The 18228-nt window shown below is 38.2% G+C and overlaps 1 protein-coding gene and 1 pseudogene across 5 annotated transcripts in view; both read right to left on the bottom strand.

Annotated features, from left to right (window-relative positions):
• EPM2A (EPM2A glucan phosphatase, laforin) overlaps positions 1 to 18228 on the bottom strand; it is a 102959-nt gene that overhangs the window by 82870 nt on the left and 1861 nt on the right. The window lies entirely within an intron of this gene.
• LOC136162911 (ATP synthase subunit epsilon, mitochondrial pseudogene) lies at positions 8403 to 8713 on the bottom strand (annotated as a pseudogene).

Raw genomic sequence — 18228 nt, 5'->3', positions numbered from 1 at the left:
CGGCATTCAGCTTTCTTTATAGCCCAACTCTCACATCCATACATGACCACTGGAAAAACCATAGCCTTGACTAGACGGACCTTCATCATGGAATTGGAGGAGGTCCTCCTAAGAAAGAAGGTAACTTAATACAAGAGGTGATCTGAGGGAAGAAGTTCAAAGAGCATTTACACCTAACAGTAGTGAACAGAAAGATGAACATGGTAATGTTAGGGTTAGCCAAGAAAGGATAAATGTATTTAACAGATAATTCCAATAAATCAGCATTAAACCATATTGCTCCACTTCTTTACAACAAAGTGAAACACTATACAAAACCAATTCATGCAGTTCATGCTTTAATATGCCCACTGGCTACTCTATAGTTTTTATTATCCATCCAAGTATCTGCATCAAGGTCACCCAAGATGGTTTTTTTTTTTTTTTTTAAAGAATGCTCAATGATTGAATATCTGAAAGACAAATAGCCCAATGAAAAATGAGTGAAAAGATGTGAATAGACATTTCTCCAAGAATATACAACACACGTGTATCTTCTGATTGACACGTGGCCCAATAAGCATATGAAAAGCTGCTCAACGTCATCAGCCATTAGGGAAATGCAAATAAAAACCACAATGAAACATCACTTCACACCCCCGGGATGACTAAAATAAAAAAATACAGAAAATAACAAGCATTGTCAACCCAGTGAGAAACGGAAACTCTGAAACATTGTTGGTGGGAATTTAAAATGCTGCAGTCACTTTGGAAAACAGTTTGGCAGTTCCTCAAAAGTTAAACAATGGAATTACCATATGATTCAGCAGCTAACTTCTGGGTATATACCCAGAAGAAGTAAAAACATCAGCCCACCCAAAATTGTACACCAATGTTTATAGCAGCATTATTCAAAAACTTAGAATAACCCATATGTCCATCTGGGTTGAGCAATGAATAAACAAATTGTGGTGCATTCATATAATGCAATAAGATTGTCATAAAAGCAAGATGAACTGAGACATGCTACAAGATTCATGAACATTGGAAAACATCATGCTTAGTGAAAGTCGGTTACACAGGGCTATATACAGTACAGTCCCATTTACGTGAAATACCAGAAAAGGCAAATCCACAGAGACAGAAAGTACATTAGTGTTTGCCAGAGGAGGTGAGTATGGGGAGGAAGGGAGACTGATCAGTAATGAGTACAGGGTTTCTTTTTGGAGTGGTGAGAAAACACTGGAGAATGGGTGTTGGTGGTTACACAATATTGTGAATATGCTGAAAACCCCTGAATTATACAAGTTAATAGGGTGAATTTTATGATATGTGAATTATATCTCAACACTGTTAAAAAATATGGATTTACAAGCATCATTTCTGGAGATTCTGTTAAGTCTGTGATTAACCCCAAATCTGTATTTTAAACAGCTCCCCTGGTGATCCCAATGCTCCAAAAGGTTGGGGAGGGCAGAAGGAGGGGGGTCACTGATGTATCTAGAAACTTCACCAGAGAGTTACTTGAGTTACATTTGAAGAAAAAGATGCCAACAGAGAAGGCTGAAAATGAGCAATGCGGTAAGCAAGGCTACCTCTACACAAGTCCCAAGAAAGAAGACCATCCTCACCAGCCCACAGCAGATGCCCCCAGGTCCCCTGCAGACCATTCCCACCCTCCTCACCAGCTGCTCCTACAGCACCTCCTTTACCAAAACCCTACATTCCTACAGCTCACCCCGCCTGACCCCAGGACATGCAGGGAGCCCCTCCACAAAAGGCTGAATGGCTTACGTGCCTCTGAGCCCTCAGATTTGGACTTTGTCCTCACTTCAGTAAAACCAGGACTCTCACTTGTGGAGGATAAAGGCAGGACACCAATTTCCTGTTGAATACACATCAGGCAGATTTTTTATTTTTTAAATCTAGTTTTTACTTCCATAATTACAGAAAAAAGGGGGCAGGGAAGAACTTATTATTCTTTAAATACCAATTTCAAAATACTACCACTTCTTATGTAAAGGCTTTCCCAACTCCTTGAATTCCCAACTGGATGAACTTCCTCCATAACACCATAACACCAATAACACTTAGATTTCTGTCACAGTCCTTACTTGATTAAAAGTCTTTTTCTCTCAGCTAGAATAAGTCTCTCAAATGCAAGGGCTGTGAATTTTTCATCTATGTTTCCCAGCACCTACTGCAATTCCAGGTGGATAACTGAGCCTCAAAATTGTTTGTTAAATGAATTGAATAAACGAATCAATACAGATTTTGATTTCTTAGTTTTTGCCTAATTGAGGGAGGGAAAGTAATAAAGATTTTTTTCTCAAAGGCTAAAACCAAAGTAAGGTTTTAAATAATAATAAAATTGGTGGTTTAATGATACTGATACATTTTTATTTTCACGGCACTTTCCCCTTTGTAATAGCAGACTACCTGAAAGAGTTTCTTTTTGAAGTTTGATTTGGATTATGTATCTCTACATTCACACCTAATTAGATTGATCCACTAAAGAATTCTAAGTACATCTCTCTGAGAAATAATAAAACCTCTTCAGCCACCATCAAAAACAGCATTATCAAGTGAAAATTTCAGATTCAGATTTCCAAACAGATTAAGTAAAGACAACAGTCTGTGCAGAAGAAGTGTACACAGCTCAGGGGTAAAGTACTTTTAATAAATTTTTATGGGATACTCTTTCATTGCAAATAATATTGGAAATGTAACAAAAAAATAATAAAGATAAATATGCCAATAACAAAATCTTAATATTTTCAATACAAAATATTTATCACTTTAATTTACAAAGAATGCGCCTCTATATTAACTCAATTCTTCCTCATAATTATTCTGAATTAGTAAGTGTTAAAGCAACACTTTAAACCAATGTGTTCTGCACAACACTCAGAATCTGCACAAACTCAGAATTCAATAGGTGATATATTGTATAGTTCTGAGGGCTTCCCTGATGGCTTGTTGGTAAAAGCCTGCCTGCAGTGCAGGAGACCAGGGTTCAGTCCCTGGGTTGGGAAGATCCCCTGGAGGAGGGCATGGCAGCCCACTCCAGTGTTCTTGCCTGGAGAGCCCCATGGACGGAGGAGCCTGGGGGCTGCAGTCCACGGGGTCGCGCAGAGTCGGCACGACTGAAGTGACTAAGCAGCAGCAGCAGTGTAGTTCTGACACTAAGACCATGGAAACAGCAGTATAACTCCCAAATATAATTTTCTGTGTATGGGACTCCAAATTATTCTTTTTCTGGACAGTGACTCTCACGCTCATCAAATAGATTTTTAGTGACTGTGGTCAGTAAAGACAGTAGTATATGACATAAATGTAGTAAAGACATAAATGTAAATGCTATATTAACTTTTTCCAAAGGTACACATCTACAAACATAACATCTAGAACAAGCTACAATATGCATGAAACTTTGAAAACATTATGCTAAGTGAAAGTCGATTGCACTGCAACAGAAATTTTGTCAATAACAGGTCAAATGGTGATCTATTATTTTCTCATAGAAGAGAGCCTTTTACGAGTAAGCTGGAAAAAGGAAATGATTTCAAAGTAACCATTCCTCTGATTCTCTTTAATTAGAAAAATTTGGGATAAAGCTCTTTGTTAATGTGACATTATGATTTGACATTTAAAAAAATGAAGGTCATGAAACTGAAAATGTTCAGTATCTCACTCTGCTGTATACTGTCTGTACTACAGACCTCAGCCAGCTACACAGGGCCCATGATCCCACCATCGGAGCGGAAAACAGAAAACTTTTAACAGAAAATAAAGAAACTCATACTGATGGTCGTCTTGGAATAATGAAACATTTTCATCAGCTTACTGGTATGGAAACATTGGCACCAATATTGGTAACCAGACAGAGCTATCTCTTCTGCCTAGCGGAGACCCACCCAGCTGGTCAGACCTCACCTGTCAGCCAGGTCAGTTTCTTTCACAGAAAGCTGAAAGCTCCTTGGGCTTCTTTCATCTCATTAAGCTATTCATGCTCTGACTTTCTACAAATCACAATTCATAAACCTTTTTCTCGTTCACTCTCATGTCCCAGACACTCCTGGGCTTTACCTTTACACGAAGAAACATGTCAATTGAAGCATAAAATCTCCACCATCTACATTTCACTTCCCTAAATTCCCCACCATGAAATATGTTACACTGGTTTAAACTAATATTGTGTCCAGCTTATTTTGTCTCCACAGGAGCACCAAGGGACACTTTTCAGATTTTAGTTGTTCTGCCACCTTTTGGGGGAAAAAAAAACTTTTCAGAGCATTTCTCCCTCCTCACTGGGTGAGAATGCAATGATATTTCCTTTAATTTTCACTAAAACTAGAACCCCATTCTGCTTCTAGAGGACATGAATAAGTCATCTAAAAGTAGCAAGCATTTTCATTTCAGTTCTCTGGCAAATTATGGAGGGTCAGGTACTGGGGGAGATGGAATGAGAAACAGTATGTCCAACTCTTTGCAACCCCAGAGACCATAAGGGCCATGGAATTCTCCAGGCCAGGATACTGGAGTGGGTGGCCCTTCCCTTCTCCAGGAGTTCTTCCCAACCCAGGGATTGAACCAGAGTCTCCTGCATTGCAGGCAGATTCTTTACCAACTGAGCTATCAGAGAAGCAATAATAACATCTATTCCTGTATTATTTTAGTCTGGCACGATTTATTTTGGATATGTGGTAGACCATGGTTTGGTCCAAGAGCAGGGAAAAAAAAAAAGCTGTTTATTCTGATTTCAATATCATTCCTGTTGTTCTCAAAACTTTGGGTCATTTTAGCTGAAACAACACATTAAAAAATATTTTGAAGGAAAAGAAGGTGGGAAGAAGATAAAGAGAGTGTCAAAAGAAAGAACCATTTGGAATAAATCGAGTCTCAACTCACTTCTCCATTATTTCTCCATCAAATCCCTTCTCAGTGACCATAGCCTAGGTATTATACAGCCACCGTGACCTCCTGTTCACCTATGAAGTCCCAGAGCTCAGAGTTTATGTACAAGATATTAAAATTCACCCACCAAACCTATCTGCAGGGCAGGAATAGAGACGGGGATGTAGAGAACAGACTTGTGGACGTAGTGGGGGAGGGAGAGAGTGGGACGAATTGAGAGAATAGCATTGACATATATACACTACCACGTGTAAAACACAGGTTAGCTCAGGGCTCTGTGATGATCTAGAGGGGTGGGGCGGGGCGCTGGGAGGGAGGCTCAAGAGAGAGAGCATATACGTATACTTAAATACCTGATTCAGCTTGTACAGCAGAAACTAACACAAAATTGTAAAGCAACTATACTCCAATTTTAAAAATGTGAACATAATAAAATAAAATTCACTCACCAAATCTCCATGCCCTGCCTAGCCAGAGGTGATATTGTCTGGAAGGAAAAGTGCTAAACCATGACACTTGTGTTCTAGCCTCGTGTTTCTCACAGGCTAGCAGTGTGTGAGCTTAGGTCAGCCACTCAAACTTTATGGGCCCCACTTTATCCATCAAAAAATGAGGAGAGTTAATTTGGTGATGCTATGGTTCAACATAAATTCAGGTTTCCTAGGATGGTTTCAGGAGAAGGCAATGGCACCCCACTCCAGTACTCTTGCCTGGAAAATCCCAAGGACGGAGGAGCCTGGTAGGCTGCAGTCCATGGGGTCACAAAGAGTCGGACATGACTGGGCAACTTCACTTTCACTTTTCACTTTTATGCGTTGGAGAAGGAAATGGCAACCCACTCTGTTCTTGCCTGGAGAATCCCAGAGATGGGGTCGCACAGAGTCGGACACGACTGAAGTGACTTAGCAGTAGCAGGATGGTTTCAGATGATTAAGAAAGAGTAAAATTAAGTTTATTGTAATTTTTAGTGAGTAGAATTTTTCATTCAACAGTAATAAACTATTGTTGAAATGAATCTTTCTTAGCATTTCATGAGTCACTCTTCAAAGTTCTATTTATACTTGTTTTTCATAACTATCTCATTAAGCTATCTCATGTAATGCTCTGCCAGGTACCTCCATTTATGTTCCCTTTTTAATGATTTATTTGATAGTTTGAGTGCAGTAAGCATAGTTATGCTCTTGAAAGACCCTCATCTCCTAATGGGTGAAACAAAGGACCAAAGTTATATTTAGGAGAACTTTCTTCTACTCAAAGTTTATCCAGTTAAGACTGAGTGCACTGTATTCACAAAATTGGACTGGAATGTGGATAATATCTCTTATGCAGTATGTATCCATCTGTCCTCCACTCAAACCCAGTCCTCACCAAGGCATAGCATAGTAAGAGCAGAAGCATGGTAGAAATGGGTGGTGCAAGTAATTTTATTTATTTATTTATTTTCAGTTATTTTTATTGGTTGGAGGCTAGTTACTTTACACTATTGTAGTGGTTTTTGCCATACATTGACATGAATTAGCCATGGATTTACATGTGTTCCCCATCGCGATTCCCCCTCCCGCCTCCCTCTCCACCCGATCCCTCTGGGTCTTCCCAGTGCACCAGCCCTGAGCACTTGTCTCATGCATCCAACCTGGGCTGGTGGTCTGTTTCACCCTTGAGAGTATACTTGTTTCGATGCTGTTCTCTCAAAACATCCCACCCTCGCCTTCTCCCACAGAGTCCAAAAGTAATTTTTAAGAGGCTGCAGCATGGTCTAGAATACACTGGCAACACAGGTATAGTTTGGGATCAGCGTATGGAGTAGTCCAATATTATTTAAAACTGGTGCCTCAATAAACACAAAACTGTCTTTAAGATCATCAAGAAATTTCATCTTAGTAAAAATGGAAAGGCACAGGTAATTCAGTTGCTAGAAACTGCTGACTACCTTAAAGCTACTGTTTTTCTAGTTACTTTATAGGGGTGTGTTAACTACCCCTTTGTAGAAGGGAAGAAATGAACTCCTGGCATTAGGTAATTCATGTAAGGTAATACAATAATTCTGGCAGAATCTGCAGTCTAACCTGGGTTTATCTTATTGCTAATATTTGTTCTTCCTACTATACCATTATTTCCCTTCCTATTGCCTTCCAAATAGGTGCTTTCACCTAGAATATCGATAACAGTAAAGTAACTATAGAGAAGGATTTTTTTCCACCCAAAGATAAATGATAACCTGCTTTAATAATACAGAATATAGAGAACAGTTTGATAAACGAAATAAATGTTGGAAAAGATTTACTACTGGTTATAGGTTGAATTGTGCCTCCCAAAATTTGTATTGCTGAAGCCTTACTCAATGCCCATTTCTTCAGAGTAAACTTATTTGGGGAGTCTTTGCAGTGGTAATGAAGTTGGAATGAGGGCATTGGGGTGGACTTTATTCCAGTATGACTGCTATCTCCATAAAAAGGGTAAATTTGGACAGAGAGACACATAGAAGGTGATGTGAAGACACGGAGGGGAGACAACCATCTGTAAGTCAAGAGGTGAGGCCTAGAACACAGCCCTTCCCCATGGGTCTCAGAAGAAACAAACACTGCCCACACTTGAATTTTGGACTTCCAGTCTCCAGAATTGTGAGACAATAAGTTTCTGTTGTTTATGCCATCCAGTCAAAAGGAGTTTATTAAGACAGCCTTAGCAAAAAAATGCATTATCTTAAAAACACAAAGTTGCATGTTTATTTGCATAATCTTCCTAAATTATAATAATCAGTTATTTAAGGATTAAAACTTTTAACATGTCAATACTACTCTAAACAGATCACTATTGTGGTAAAAAAGGTAATATAAAATGACAAATTAGCTTTTACAGAGGAATAAAAGTGGAGTAAGAAATAGAGATAATTTGAATGTTGAATTTATGATCATTAAAATCTACGATTAGGATGCCTAATCCAGAGCATAATTGAGTGGAAACAAAATTTAATGCCAGTTTATAATTAGAGTTAGCAATTTTCAGCATGAAAGAAAATACTAACAAATAAAATAGCCTAATTTTAACAAGAAAGACATAGGTTAGATTCTAATGTGTGTGTGTGTACATACACACACACACACACACATATACATGCATACACAAATATATTAGAAATAAACAACAAAAGGAATTGTTATTTAAAAAAATTTTTAATAATATGCTGTAAAAATTTTAACAGCAAACTTTTAAAAATGGAATTAGATTTGTGAGAGGGTAACAGGCAAGAAGGCCAGGGGTCTCCAATCAGAGGAAATAGGCTGCAAGTGTCAGATATTTTTCTCTCCCTTAAGCAGCAGGAGGAAACAAACTACAAGTGTCAGATTTTTTTCCTTCTCCATACAAAATTAAAAGGTTTCTCTCTCTCTCTCTCTCCTTTTTTTTTTTTTAGAGTGAACTGTACTTTAGTTTACTGGCACTGTCAATCTTTGAACAAGACACGTATTATTATGTTTTTTTTTTCCATGACGGAAGATGGTTTTCCAACCTGCTATAATATGTGCCCACAGCTTCACCTTGAACATGCAGCATTCAGGCTGCACTCAGGATAGATTATTCCTTTTTCACTTTCACAATTTTTATGCTGCTGCCAGAAGTTTTCATGGCGTTTGCGCTGAATTCGGTCTTCAGTGCATCTCTGACTGCTTTTGCACAGATCTGGGAGTATCGGATCTAACAGTCCAGCCTGTCGCCAGGACGCCACCCCGATGTCACGAGAGGTGGCGCGTCTGGCCGAATAGCGAAGACCTGCCAATGTCGGCTCCAAGGTTTCTCTTAGCAAATTCTGTGTTGCCATGATGATATCTGGTTCCACCTGAACTTAACTTTTCTAAAACCTTGAGCTAACCAATGCTGTTTTTCTTATGGAAAAAATTTTTTTAAAGCAGTGTTAATGAAACTATGTATTTGCTTTGGAATTTGTCTTTCTTCAAAATGGTTACACCTAAGGCTAACTTTTTTCTTTTCTCAAACCTTGGGCTGATAATAATAGCTCAGCAAACCAGTGTTCATATCAATTGTTTCATGGCTGGGGGACGACACACCTGTGCCATCCCATCTCAAAAATGCGTATTGTGGGAGAGGGGCCCGGTGAAAGTCCATCAACCTTGAGGTGTCTCTTACCTGATTAACAGCTTTCTAACAGACATGAAACATCCGGCTAAAGACTAGCAGGGGGTGTGGGGGGCGGGTTGCACTCTTTCTGCTCCCTTCTGATGTCTGTGTCAGAAGCTTTGTCTATCTCTTTTATACTTTAATAAAACTTTATTACACAAAAGCTCTGAGCGATCAAGCCTCATCACTGGCCCCGGATTGAATTCCTCTCCTCTGGAGGCCAAGAATCCCAGCATCTTTCACGGCTCAGCAACAAACTTCGACTTGTTACAGGCAAGTTACAGAGACTTCTGCCTGTGAAAGCAACAACTTAAAAAGTGGCAAAATACATGAACAACGCTTTTTGGATGTTGAACAAAAGGCAGGACAGGACAGGTATCTCTGAGAAAAGAAAAAAAGACAAGGGGAACAATATGAATGCCATGGATTTCCGCCTGTAGAGAATTTCTGAACCGTGACACAGGGATGGAATTCCAAATAGCATCCAATGGTGTCTCTGATTGAGGAACTACAAGTGCAAATATAGGGAGAATAAACTGACTAGAATTTGTAGGGCCTAATTCTAGAGAGGAGAAAGCTGTATGGAGAGGTCCATAAATCTTCATAAAGGTCTCTTAGATGCTTTGGTTTCATGCCTCTCTGCGGATGTGTAAGTTGGAATTTGACAGAGCCATATCACAAACCAATGACAAGAGAAGAGAAATTTCTAAAAATTGTAAACCAAAGAATTAGCACAGCTCACGGAGAGCTGGGAAACATTTGAGTTTCCACAAAATAGAATGAGAAGATCTTATTTAATACATGAAGCAACCAGGAGAAAATGTAGAGGGATCATTGCTCAGTCGTGGGGCTAAACTAGCTCTACAGTAAAAGCTACTGTGCCCTGCTCTTATAAACCTTCAAGATAAACCTCAAAAGGGACAAGCTAACCAATAAAGAGCTGCTACAAAGAAAAATCCCAAGCTTTCTTGAAAACAATGTAAATACAATGTCTACCATCCAAACAAAAATCAATAGATACAAAAGTCAATTTTTTCTATGTACTATCAATGAACAATTGAAACTTACAATTGAAAAGTTTTTAAATACACCATCCAAAATATCACCCCCATTAAAATAAAAAACTTATGTATAAATCTAATGAAATGTGTAAGATCTGTATTTGGAAACTACAAAACATTGGTAAAAGAAATTAAAGACCTAATTACATTTTTTAAATTTATTTATTTGGCTACACTGGGCCTTAGTTGCAGCACTTGGGATCTTTGTTGCCACGTGCAGGATCTAGTTCCCTGACCAGGGATCAAAACCATGCCCCCTGCATTGGGACAATGGAGTTTTAACCACTGAACCACCAGGAAAGTCTGCACAAAGACCTAATTAAATGGAAATGTATTCCATGTTCACAGATGGAAAGACTTAATAGTGTTTATATGTTAATTCTCCTGAACTTGATCTACAGATTCCATGCAATCCTAATCAAAATTACAGCAAGCCATTCTGTAGATTCAATACATTGATTCTAAAATACATACAAAAGGGCAAAAGACCAAGAAAAGCCAACACAATACTGAAGAAGAACAAACTTGGGGGACTCATGCTACACTATCTCAAGATTAATATAAAGCTATAGTGATCAACACAGTGTGATATGGTACAACAACAGACACAGATTAGTGGACCTAAATAAAGAGCCCAGAAGTAGATCTGTGCAAATACAGTCAACTTATTTTTGATTAAGGCAATTCAAACAAGAAAGGATAGTATTTTCAACAAACGGTGCTGGGAAAACTGGACACTCATATGCAGTCCATGGGGTTGCAAAGAGTTGGACAAGATTGAGAACCTTCACTTTCACTTTCAAATGCAAAAGGAAAAACAAAAACCTAGATACAGACCTTATACCACACAAAAATTAACACAAAATGGATTATAGACCTGAAAATAGAGTGTAAAATTATAAAACTTCTAGAAGATAACATATGAGAAAATCTAGATGACCTTGGATTTGGGGAAGAGTTTTTAAATTCAAAAACCATAAGTACAACCCAGGAAAGGAAAAAGTGGTAAACTGGATTGAATTAAAATTAAAAGTTTTTCATGGTAAAAGACACTACTAAGAGAATAAAAAGACAAATCATAGATAGGGAGGAAATGTTTGCAGATAATATATCTCTTTTAAGAATTTGTATATGAAATACACAAAGAATTCTTACAAATCAGTAACAAGGAAATAACCAACTAAAAATAGAGAAAAGAACTGAGCAGACGTGCAATTAAAGATGTTATACAGATGGCAAATAAGTATTTACAGAAATACTCAACATAATTTATTTTTAGAGCATTGCAAATTAAAACAGTGAAATACCATGGCACACCTATTAGAATGATTAAAATCCAAAAAATGGACAAAACCAGAACTGTTGTACTGGGCTACATCTATTGCAGAAGAGATGGAGCTCTTTATTGCAAAATTTAGTCTTAAATTGAAGAAAGTAAGGAACACCACTAGGCCATTCAAGTATGGCTTAAATCAAATCCCTTATGATTATACAGTGAAGGTGACAAATAGAGTCAAGGGATTATATCTGATAGAGTGCCACAGTCAGTTTTAGATCTTGTTTTTGTTGACTGCATATAGAGCTTTTCTATCTATGGCTGCAAAGAACATAATCAATCTGATTTCAGTATTGACCATCCGGTGATGTCCATGTGTATAGTCAACTCTTATGTTGTTGAAAAATGGTGTTTGCTGTGACCACTGTGTTCTCTTGACAAAACTCTGTTAGCCTTTGCCCTGCTTCATGTTGTATTCCAAGGCCAAACTTGCCTGTTATTCCGGGTGTCCCTTGACTTTCTTCTTTTGCATTCCAATCCCCTATGATGAAAATGACATCTTTTTCTGCTATTAGTTCTAGAAGGTGCTGTAGGTCTTCACAGAACAGGTCAACTTCAGCTTCTTAAGCATCAGTGCTTGGAGTATAGACTTGGATTACTGTGATGTTGAATGGTTTTCCTTGGGAAAAAACTGAGATCATTCTGTCACTTTTGGAGAGTGCACCCAAGTACTGTATTTCTTGAGCTTCCCAGGTGGCGTTATTGGTAAAGAACCCACCTGCCAAGGCAGGAGACGCAAGAGACACAGGTTCTGATCCTTGGTCAGGAAGGTCCCCTGGAGGAGGAAATGGCAACCAATACCAGGATTCTTGCCTGGAGAATCCCATGGACAGAAAAACCTGGCAAACCATAGACCATAGGATTGCAAAGCGTTGGACACGACTGAAGTGACTTAGCACGTAGCACACACTGCATTTCCTACTCTTTTTTTTGACTGTGAGGACTACTCCATTTCTTCTGAGGGATTCTTGCCCACAGTAGTAGATGTAATGGTTATCTGAATTAAAATCACCCATTTCCATCCATTTTAGTTCACTGATTCCTAAAATGTTGGTGTTCACTCTTGCCATCGCCTGCTTGACCATACCCAATTTTCCTTGATTTGTGGACCTAACATTCCAGGTTCCTATACAATATCGTTCTTTACAGCATCGGATTTTAGTTTTACCATGAGACACATCTACAGCTGAGCATCATTTTTGCTTTGGCCCAGCCACTTCCATTCTTACTGCAGCTATTAGTAATTGTCCTCTGCTCTTCCCCAATAGTATATTGAACACCTTCTGACCTGAGGGGGCTCTGGTGCCATATCTTTTTGCCTTTTCAGACTCTAGCTGGGGTTCTTCAGGCAAGAATACTGGAGTGAGTTGCCGTTTCATTCTCCAGTGGCCCCTGTTTTGTCAGAACTCTTCGCTATGACCCATCCATCTTGGGGGGCCCTGCATGGCATGGCTCATAGCCCCTTCATGATGACAAAGCTGCGATCCATGAAGAGGTGGTTTTTAATACCATTCTACAATAAAACAAATCAGAGCTCTTTGGAGAAATGACTGATTTTTTCATTAGGGCTTTTTCAGTCTCTTCTGCAGTAGATGTAGCTCAGTACAACAGTTCTGTCCAATTACAAATATGAAAAAGAACTATAGGAATACCTTAATGACATTGCCAATTCAGTTCCAGGCTATCAAAATAAAACAAATATCAAAATAAGGCAAATTTAAAAAACAATTTAAATACCTTAGTTTAAACACACTCTATTGCTAAAAATGCTGACCATCATCTGCACCTTCACCAAGTCATAACTTTTTTGCTGGTTGGAGGGTCTTGCCTTGATGCTGATGGCTACTGACCTATTAGGATGGTGGCTGGTAAAGGCTGGAGTGGCTGTAGCAATTTCTTAAAAAAAAAAGACAGTGAAATTTTCCACATCAACTGACTCTTTCATGAACAACATTTCTGAAGCATGCAATGCTATTTGATAGCCTTTGACCCACGACAGGGCTTCTTTCAAAACTGGAGCCAATCTTTTCAAGCCCTGTTGCTGCTTTATCAATTAAGTTTATGTAATATTCTAAATATCCTCTTGTCATTTCAGCAATCTTCATGACATCTTGCCAGGAGTAGATTATATTTCAAGAAACCATCTTCTTTGTTTATCCATAAGAAACAGCTCCTCATCGGGAAAGTCTTACGAAGAGATTGAAGCAACTGAGTCACAACTTCAGGCTCCACTTCTAATTTGAGTTCTCTTGCTATTTCCACCATATCTGCCGATACTTCTTCAACTGAAGCCTTGAACCCCTCAAAGTCATCCATGAAGACTGGAATCAGCTTCTCCCAAACTTCTGTTAATATTGATATTTTGACCTATTTCCATGAATCACAAATGTTCTTAATGGTATCCAGGATGGTGACTCTTTCCCAGAAGGATAAAAAATATAATAATAATGAAAAAGTTTGAAGTATTGTCAAGAATTATCACAGAGACATGAAGTGAGCAAACACTTTATAAATGGCACCAACAGATGTGTTTAACACAAAGTTGCCACAAATCCTCAATGTAAGGGAAAAAAAAAAAGTAACATCTGCAAAGCTCAAGGAAGTGAAGTGCAATAAAGCAAGGTATACCTATATGTGTGTTGAAGGTTAGGGAGAATGCCAGCAAAGTTAATGCTTTCTAGATTAAAGGGGATGCCTATGGCTGACATTTCCACTCTTCCCTCTCCTCCCTTACTCTATTGAATGCAGACATGATGATTAGAACAGCAGCTGTTGCCTTAAGGGAAAAGCTAAGAAAATACAATGGCACCTTAACTGATATACACAAGCTTTGAACCATTACCCCTATCACCTACCTTTGAACTTTTTGTAGTACAAAAACTAACCCTTATTTGTTTAAGCAATTGCTTGTTATGTTTTCTGTTAACTTGCAGCCTGTTGCCATGTCCTCCTCCAGGGGATCTTCCCAACCCAGGGATCAAACCCAGGTGTCCTGCATCGCAGGAGGATTCTTTACCAGCTGAGCTACCAGGGAAGCCCAACCTGCAGTCTAGGCATTCCAAACTGCTTCTCAAACAGTCCACATTTTTTGGAGGGGGGAGATCCTCCTTCCTACTGTCCATACTGTTTCTATTACTTACGATCAGAGTCCAAGTCACTATAACTAATGCAATTTTAAACTATTAAAGAGATATAAGGAAAGGAACAGGTGCCAAGAGAAAGAATTAAAAAGTAGTTAAGAAAGACATGTGGGACTTCCCTGGTAGTTTAGTGGTTAAGACTCCTCAATCCCCACTGCAGGGGCATGGGTTTGATCCTTGGTCGGGGACCTAAAATCTACATGCCATGGGGAATGGCATCAATAAATAAATCAATATTTTTTAAAAAGAAGAAGAAAGACTTGTAAGAAGAGACTTAACAAATAGATGCCAACCTGAAAAAGGGTTGAAGGAATGCTCTCCCACCTGCCTCCTGCCACACTACCTCATCCCTAACATGAAATAAGTATGCTCTAAATATAGGAGGGAATGGTTTTCCTGGAAAGGACTTGAGAAGAGGTGTAGGGTCTAGAGATCTGGTCAGAACAGATCTTGAGAGAACTATGTACCCACCAACTGACTTGGAGGTAAAAGATGGGAGTACCATTCGGGAATAAAATAGACTGAAATATTTCTTCCTATAGTCACGTTTTTGTTTGCTTTGCTTTGTTTTGCTTTTTTAATGATAAGAACCAGGAGTCCTCTGGATCCTCACCCTTTAAACCTAAGTGAAGAAACTTACCCCTCCACAAAATCTGCCAAATTACACAGTATCCCATGAGTGTCCTTCCATTTAGAGGAGATTTTGGACAAACATAAGCAACTTCAGCAGGGATCCAGCACAGTTGCCTCTACAAATCAACATAAGCTTTATTCATAAAAATAAATGGTCACCTAAAGATTACCAGACACTTGAGGAAAACTTTTAGCATTAAAAAAAAATATTGCTATGGGGGAAGGGACAAAAAGTTAAAGCAAGACAAAAACAATTTTTAATCAATTCTATTTAATGTCCTCAGAAAGATTTAAACATAAATTATCCATACAGGAAGAAAAACCAGCTCTAGAAAAAAAGAAATCAGAGACTAACATAAAAATGTGGGTGATTAAAACTGCCAAAAAATATTTTTTAGTATATGAAGTAAATAATGGAATGGGTAGTATTAAAAACAAAACAGTGATCTGGAAACATAGTTGGGGAAAACTATCCAAACAAAAGATGGAAAACACAGGAGAAATGCTAAGAGATACTCACATTAAAGCAGAAGGTACATATGAGTAAGATATGTCAGAGGAAAGACCAGAGAAAATAGAGAGGAGGAAATAAAGAAACAATAGAAAGTTTCCATTAGTAAAAAAAAAAAAATAATTCCTGGAATCCAAAAAGCCAACCAATTGTCAAGTCAGGAGAACAGCAACAACAAAAGACTCAGATACAAGCTGGTAAAATAATGTAAGAAAAAGTTTTTAAGCTTCAAGGAGGAAAAAAAAGTGCCTACAAAGAAATGGGCTTACTTTGACATGAGAATTATCAACTACAACTGGTGCTAGAAGGTACTGAGGCAGTGCCTTCAAAGTGAACATTATTTTCAGACTAGAATACTCTACCAGATGACTAATCAAATGTGAAAGCAACATGAAGACCTTTTCAGGCATTTAAGAACTCAGGTAGTTTATCTCTCACTTGCTGATCAAATGAAAGGGCTAAGATATTCAAGAAAGTGGAAAATGTGGAATCCTAAACAATGCAACTAACACAGGAGTCCAATTAAAAACAACAATAATATAAATCCCAGATGGCTGTGTTCAGAAAGATATATACCAATATTAGTGAAAATTAGAACAAAACCCCCAAATCTTCAAGGAACAGAATGTTTTCAAAAAGTGAGGAGTTTGCGTTCATCAGATAGTTCATTTGAGCTAGGAAATTTTGAGGATCAATGTACTCTTCCTGTTTTTAAAAAGTAACTAGAAAGTTTAAAACAAGGTGTAAAAGAACATTGCCACTCAAATATAATGTAAAATGAACTCCGATAGCATTTTAAACAAAATCTGAGCATGATTTATAGTGTAAAAGAACTCTTCCTTCTGGTACACAGGTTTCATGTCGCAGAATTATATTTCTAAACTTTTTAATTAGTGTAATTGCACTACTTGGTTCTACAATAATTATTTCCCAATCATAATAGTAAAAATAACAAGTAACACTTATTTAACACTTAATATATGTCCTATCCTAAGCTCTTTAGATTTCAACAGTAGCACAGTAAAGTTAAGTGACTTGCCCAAGGTCACACACTGGTTGGTGAAGCTAGGCATTCTGGCTCTAGAATCCCTGCTCTTAAATGTTGGCTATGGGGCCTCTCATTATTCTGTCTGTTAACTTACAATTCTTTGAATCAATCTATCAGCCTAAAACAAAATGGCATAGTAACAATTATAAAACAAAATACAAATTATATAGACCTTAACATAGAAATAATGATTAACCAAAGTAAGGAAAAGGAAAGGAATGTGCAGGTGTTATTTTTCTTAACCTTTTATATATACATGGGCTCCCAGGTGGCGCTGGTGGTAAAAACCTGCCTGACAATCCAGGAGACATAAGAGACACAAGTTCTATCCCTGGCTTGGGAAGATCCCCTGGAGGAAGGCATGGCAACCTACTCCAGTATTCTTGCCTGCAGTATTTTTATTCTTGCCTGCAGAGTCCCATGGACAGAGGAGCCTGGGGAGGGGGCCAGAGTTCATAGGGCTGCAAAGCATCAGTCTGAAGTGACTTAGCATGCACACATGCAACTTTCTATATAAAAGAAGAATAATACAGAAATTTCTATATAATAGAAAGTCAACAGTAAACTACATGAGTATAATGGAAAATAATAATATAAAAATCAGCAGAGAGGAGAGAGATAATGAACCTGAGCTAAATTTCTCATATTTCACAGTAAGCAAGATGGTTAATTTTATAGATATACAGCAGTTGTCAGTAGACATTGTCTAATTTTAAAGCATAACATATAATTCATGTGGCAACTCTCAGAAAACTTAAAAACAGAAAAATTCAAGTTGATACATTAAGAAATTCAGAAGACTATCTGAATTTGGGAGACTTCAGAAAAACTAAAAGTAGAAAAGGAGGGGGACTCGGGAAAGGGAAGAACTTTGTTTTTAACCATCTTAATTTTTATTAAAATTATCAGATAGTACTTTATTATGAAAATAACTATATAATACTACTAATAACAGAATATCCTATAAAGAAGGGCATAAGTGATGAGCGTACCTTTCAATTCTGGCATGGTAACACAAAAGGACAATAAATGGTACCAGACTATGAAACTCAGTGGGTACAAAAAGAGGAACAAGGATGCCATATAAACATATTACAGAACACTCACGCTCTTTGCTGATTCTTTGTTTCCACATCACTATGGGCTAAACGGCCCACTTTGTCATATAAACTTCCCCAGGGACGTTTCATCCACTTTAGACAACCACTGAGCCACACACACTCCCGTCCCCTACTCTGCACATTTCATTAAAGAAAGGGCTGCCTACATTCACACACGGGCCGGAGTCTACACTTGGCATCACTTTTTCAGGCAATAATTTGGCAGCCCTTAGTCTTTGGTGGTTCAGATGGTAAAGAATCTGCCTGCAATGCAGGAGACCTGGGTTGGGTTCCTGGGTGGGGAAGATGCCCTGGAGAAGGGAACAACTGCCCACTCCAGTATTCTTGCCTGAAAAATTCCATGGACAG

Source organism: Muntiacus reevesi, chromosome 3 (assembly GCF_963930625.1).
Source record: "Muntiacus reevesi chromosome 3, mMunRee1.1, whole genome shotgun sequence".
NCBI classification, from domain to species: domain Eukaryota; kingdom Metazoa; phylum Chordata; class Mammalia; order Artiodactyla; family Cervidae; genus Muntiacus; species Muntiacus reevesi.
This window is presented reverse-complemented; position numbering and strand designations above follow the sequence as displayed.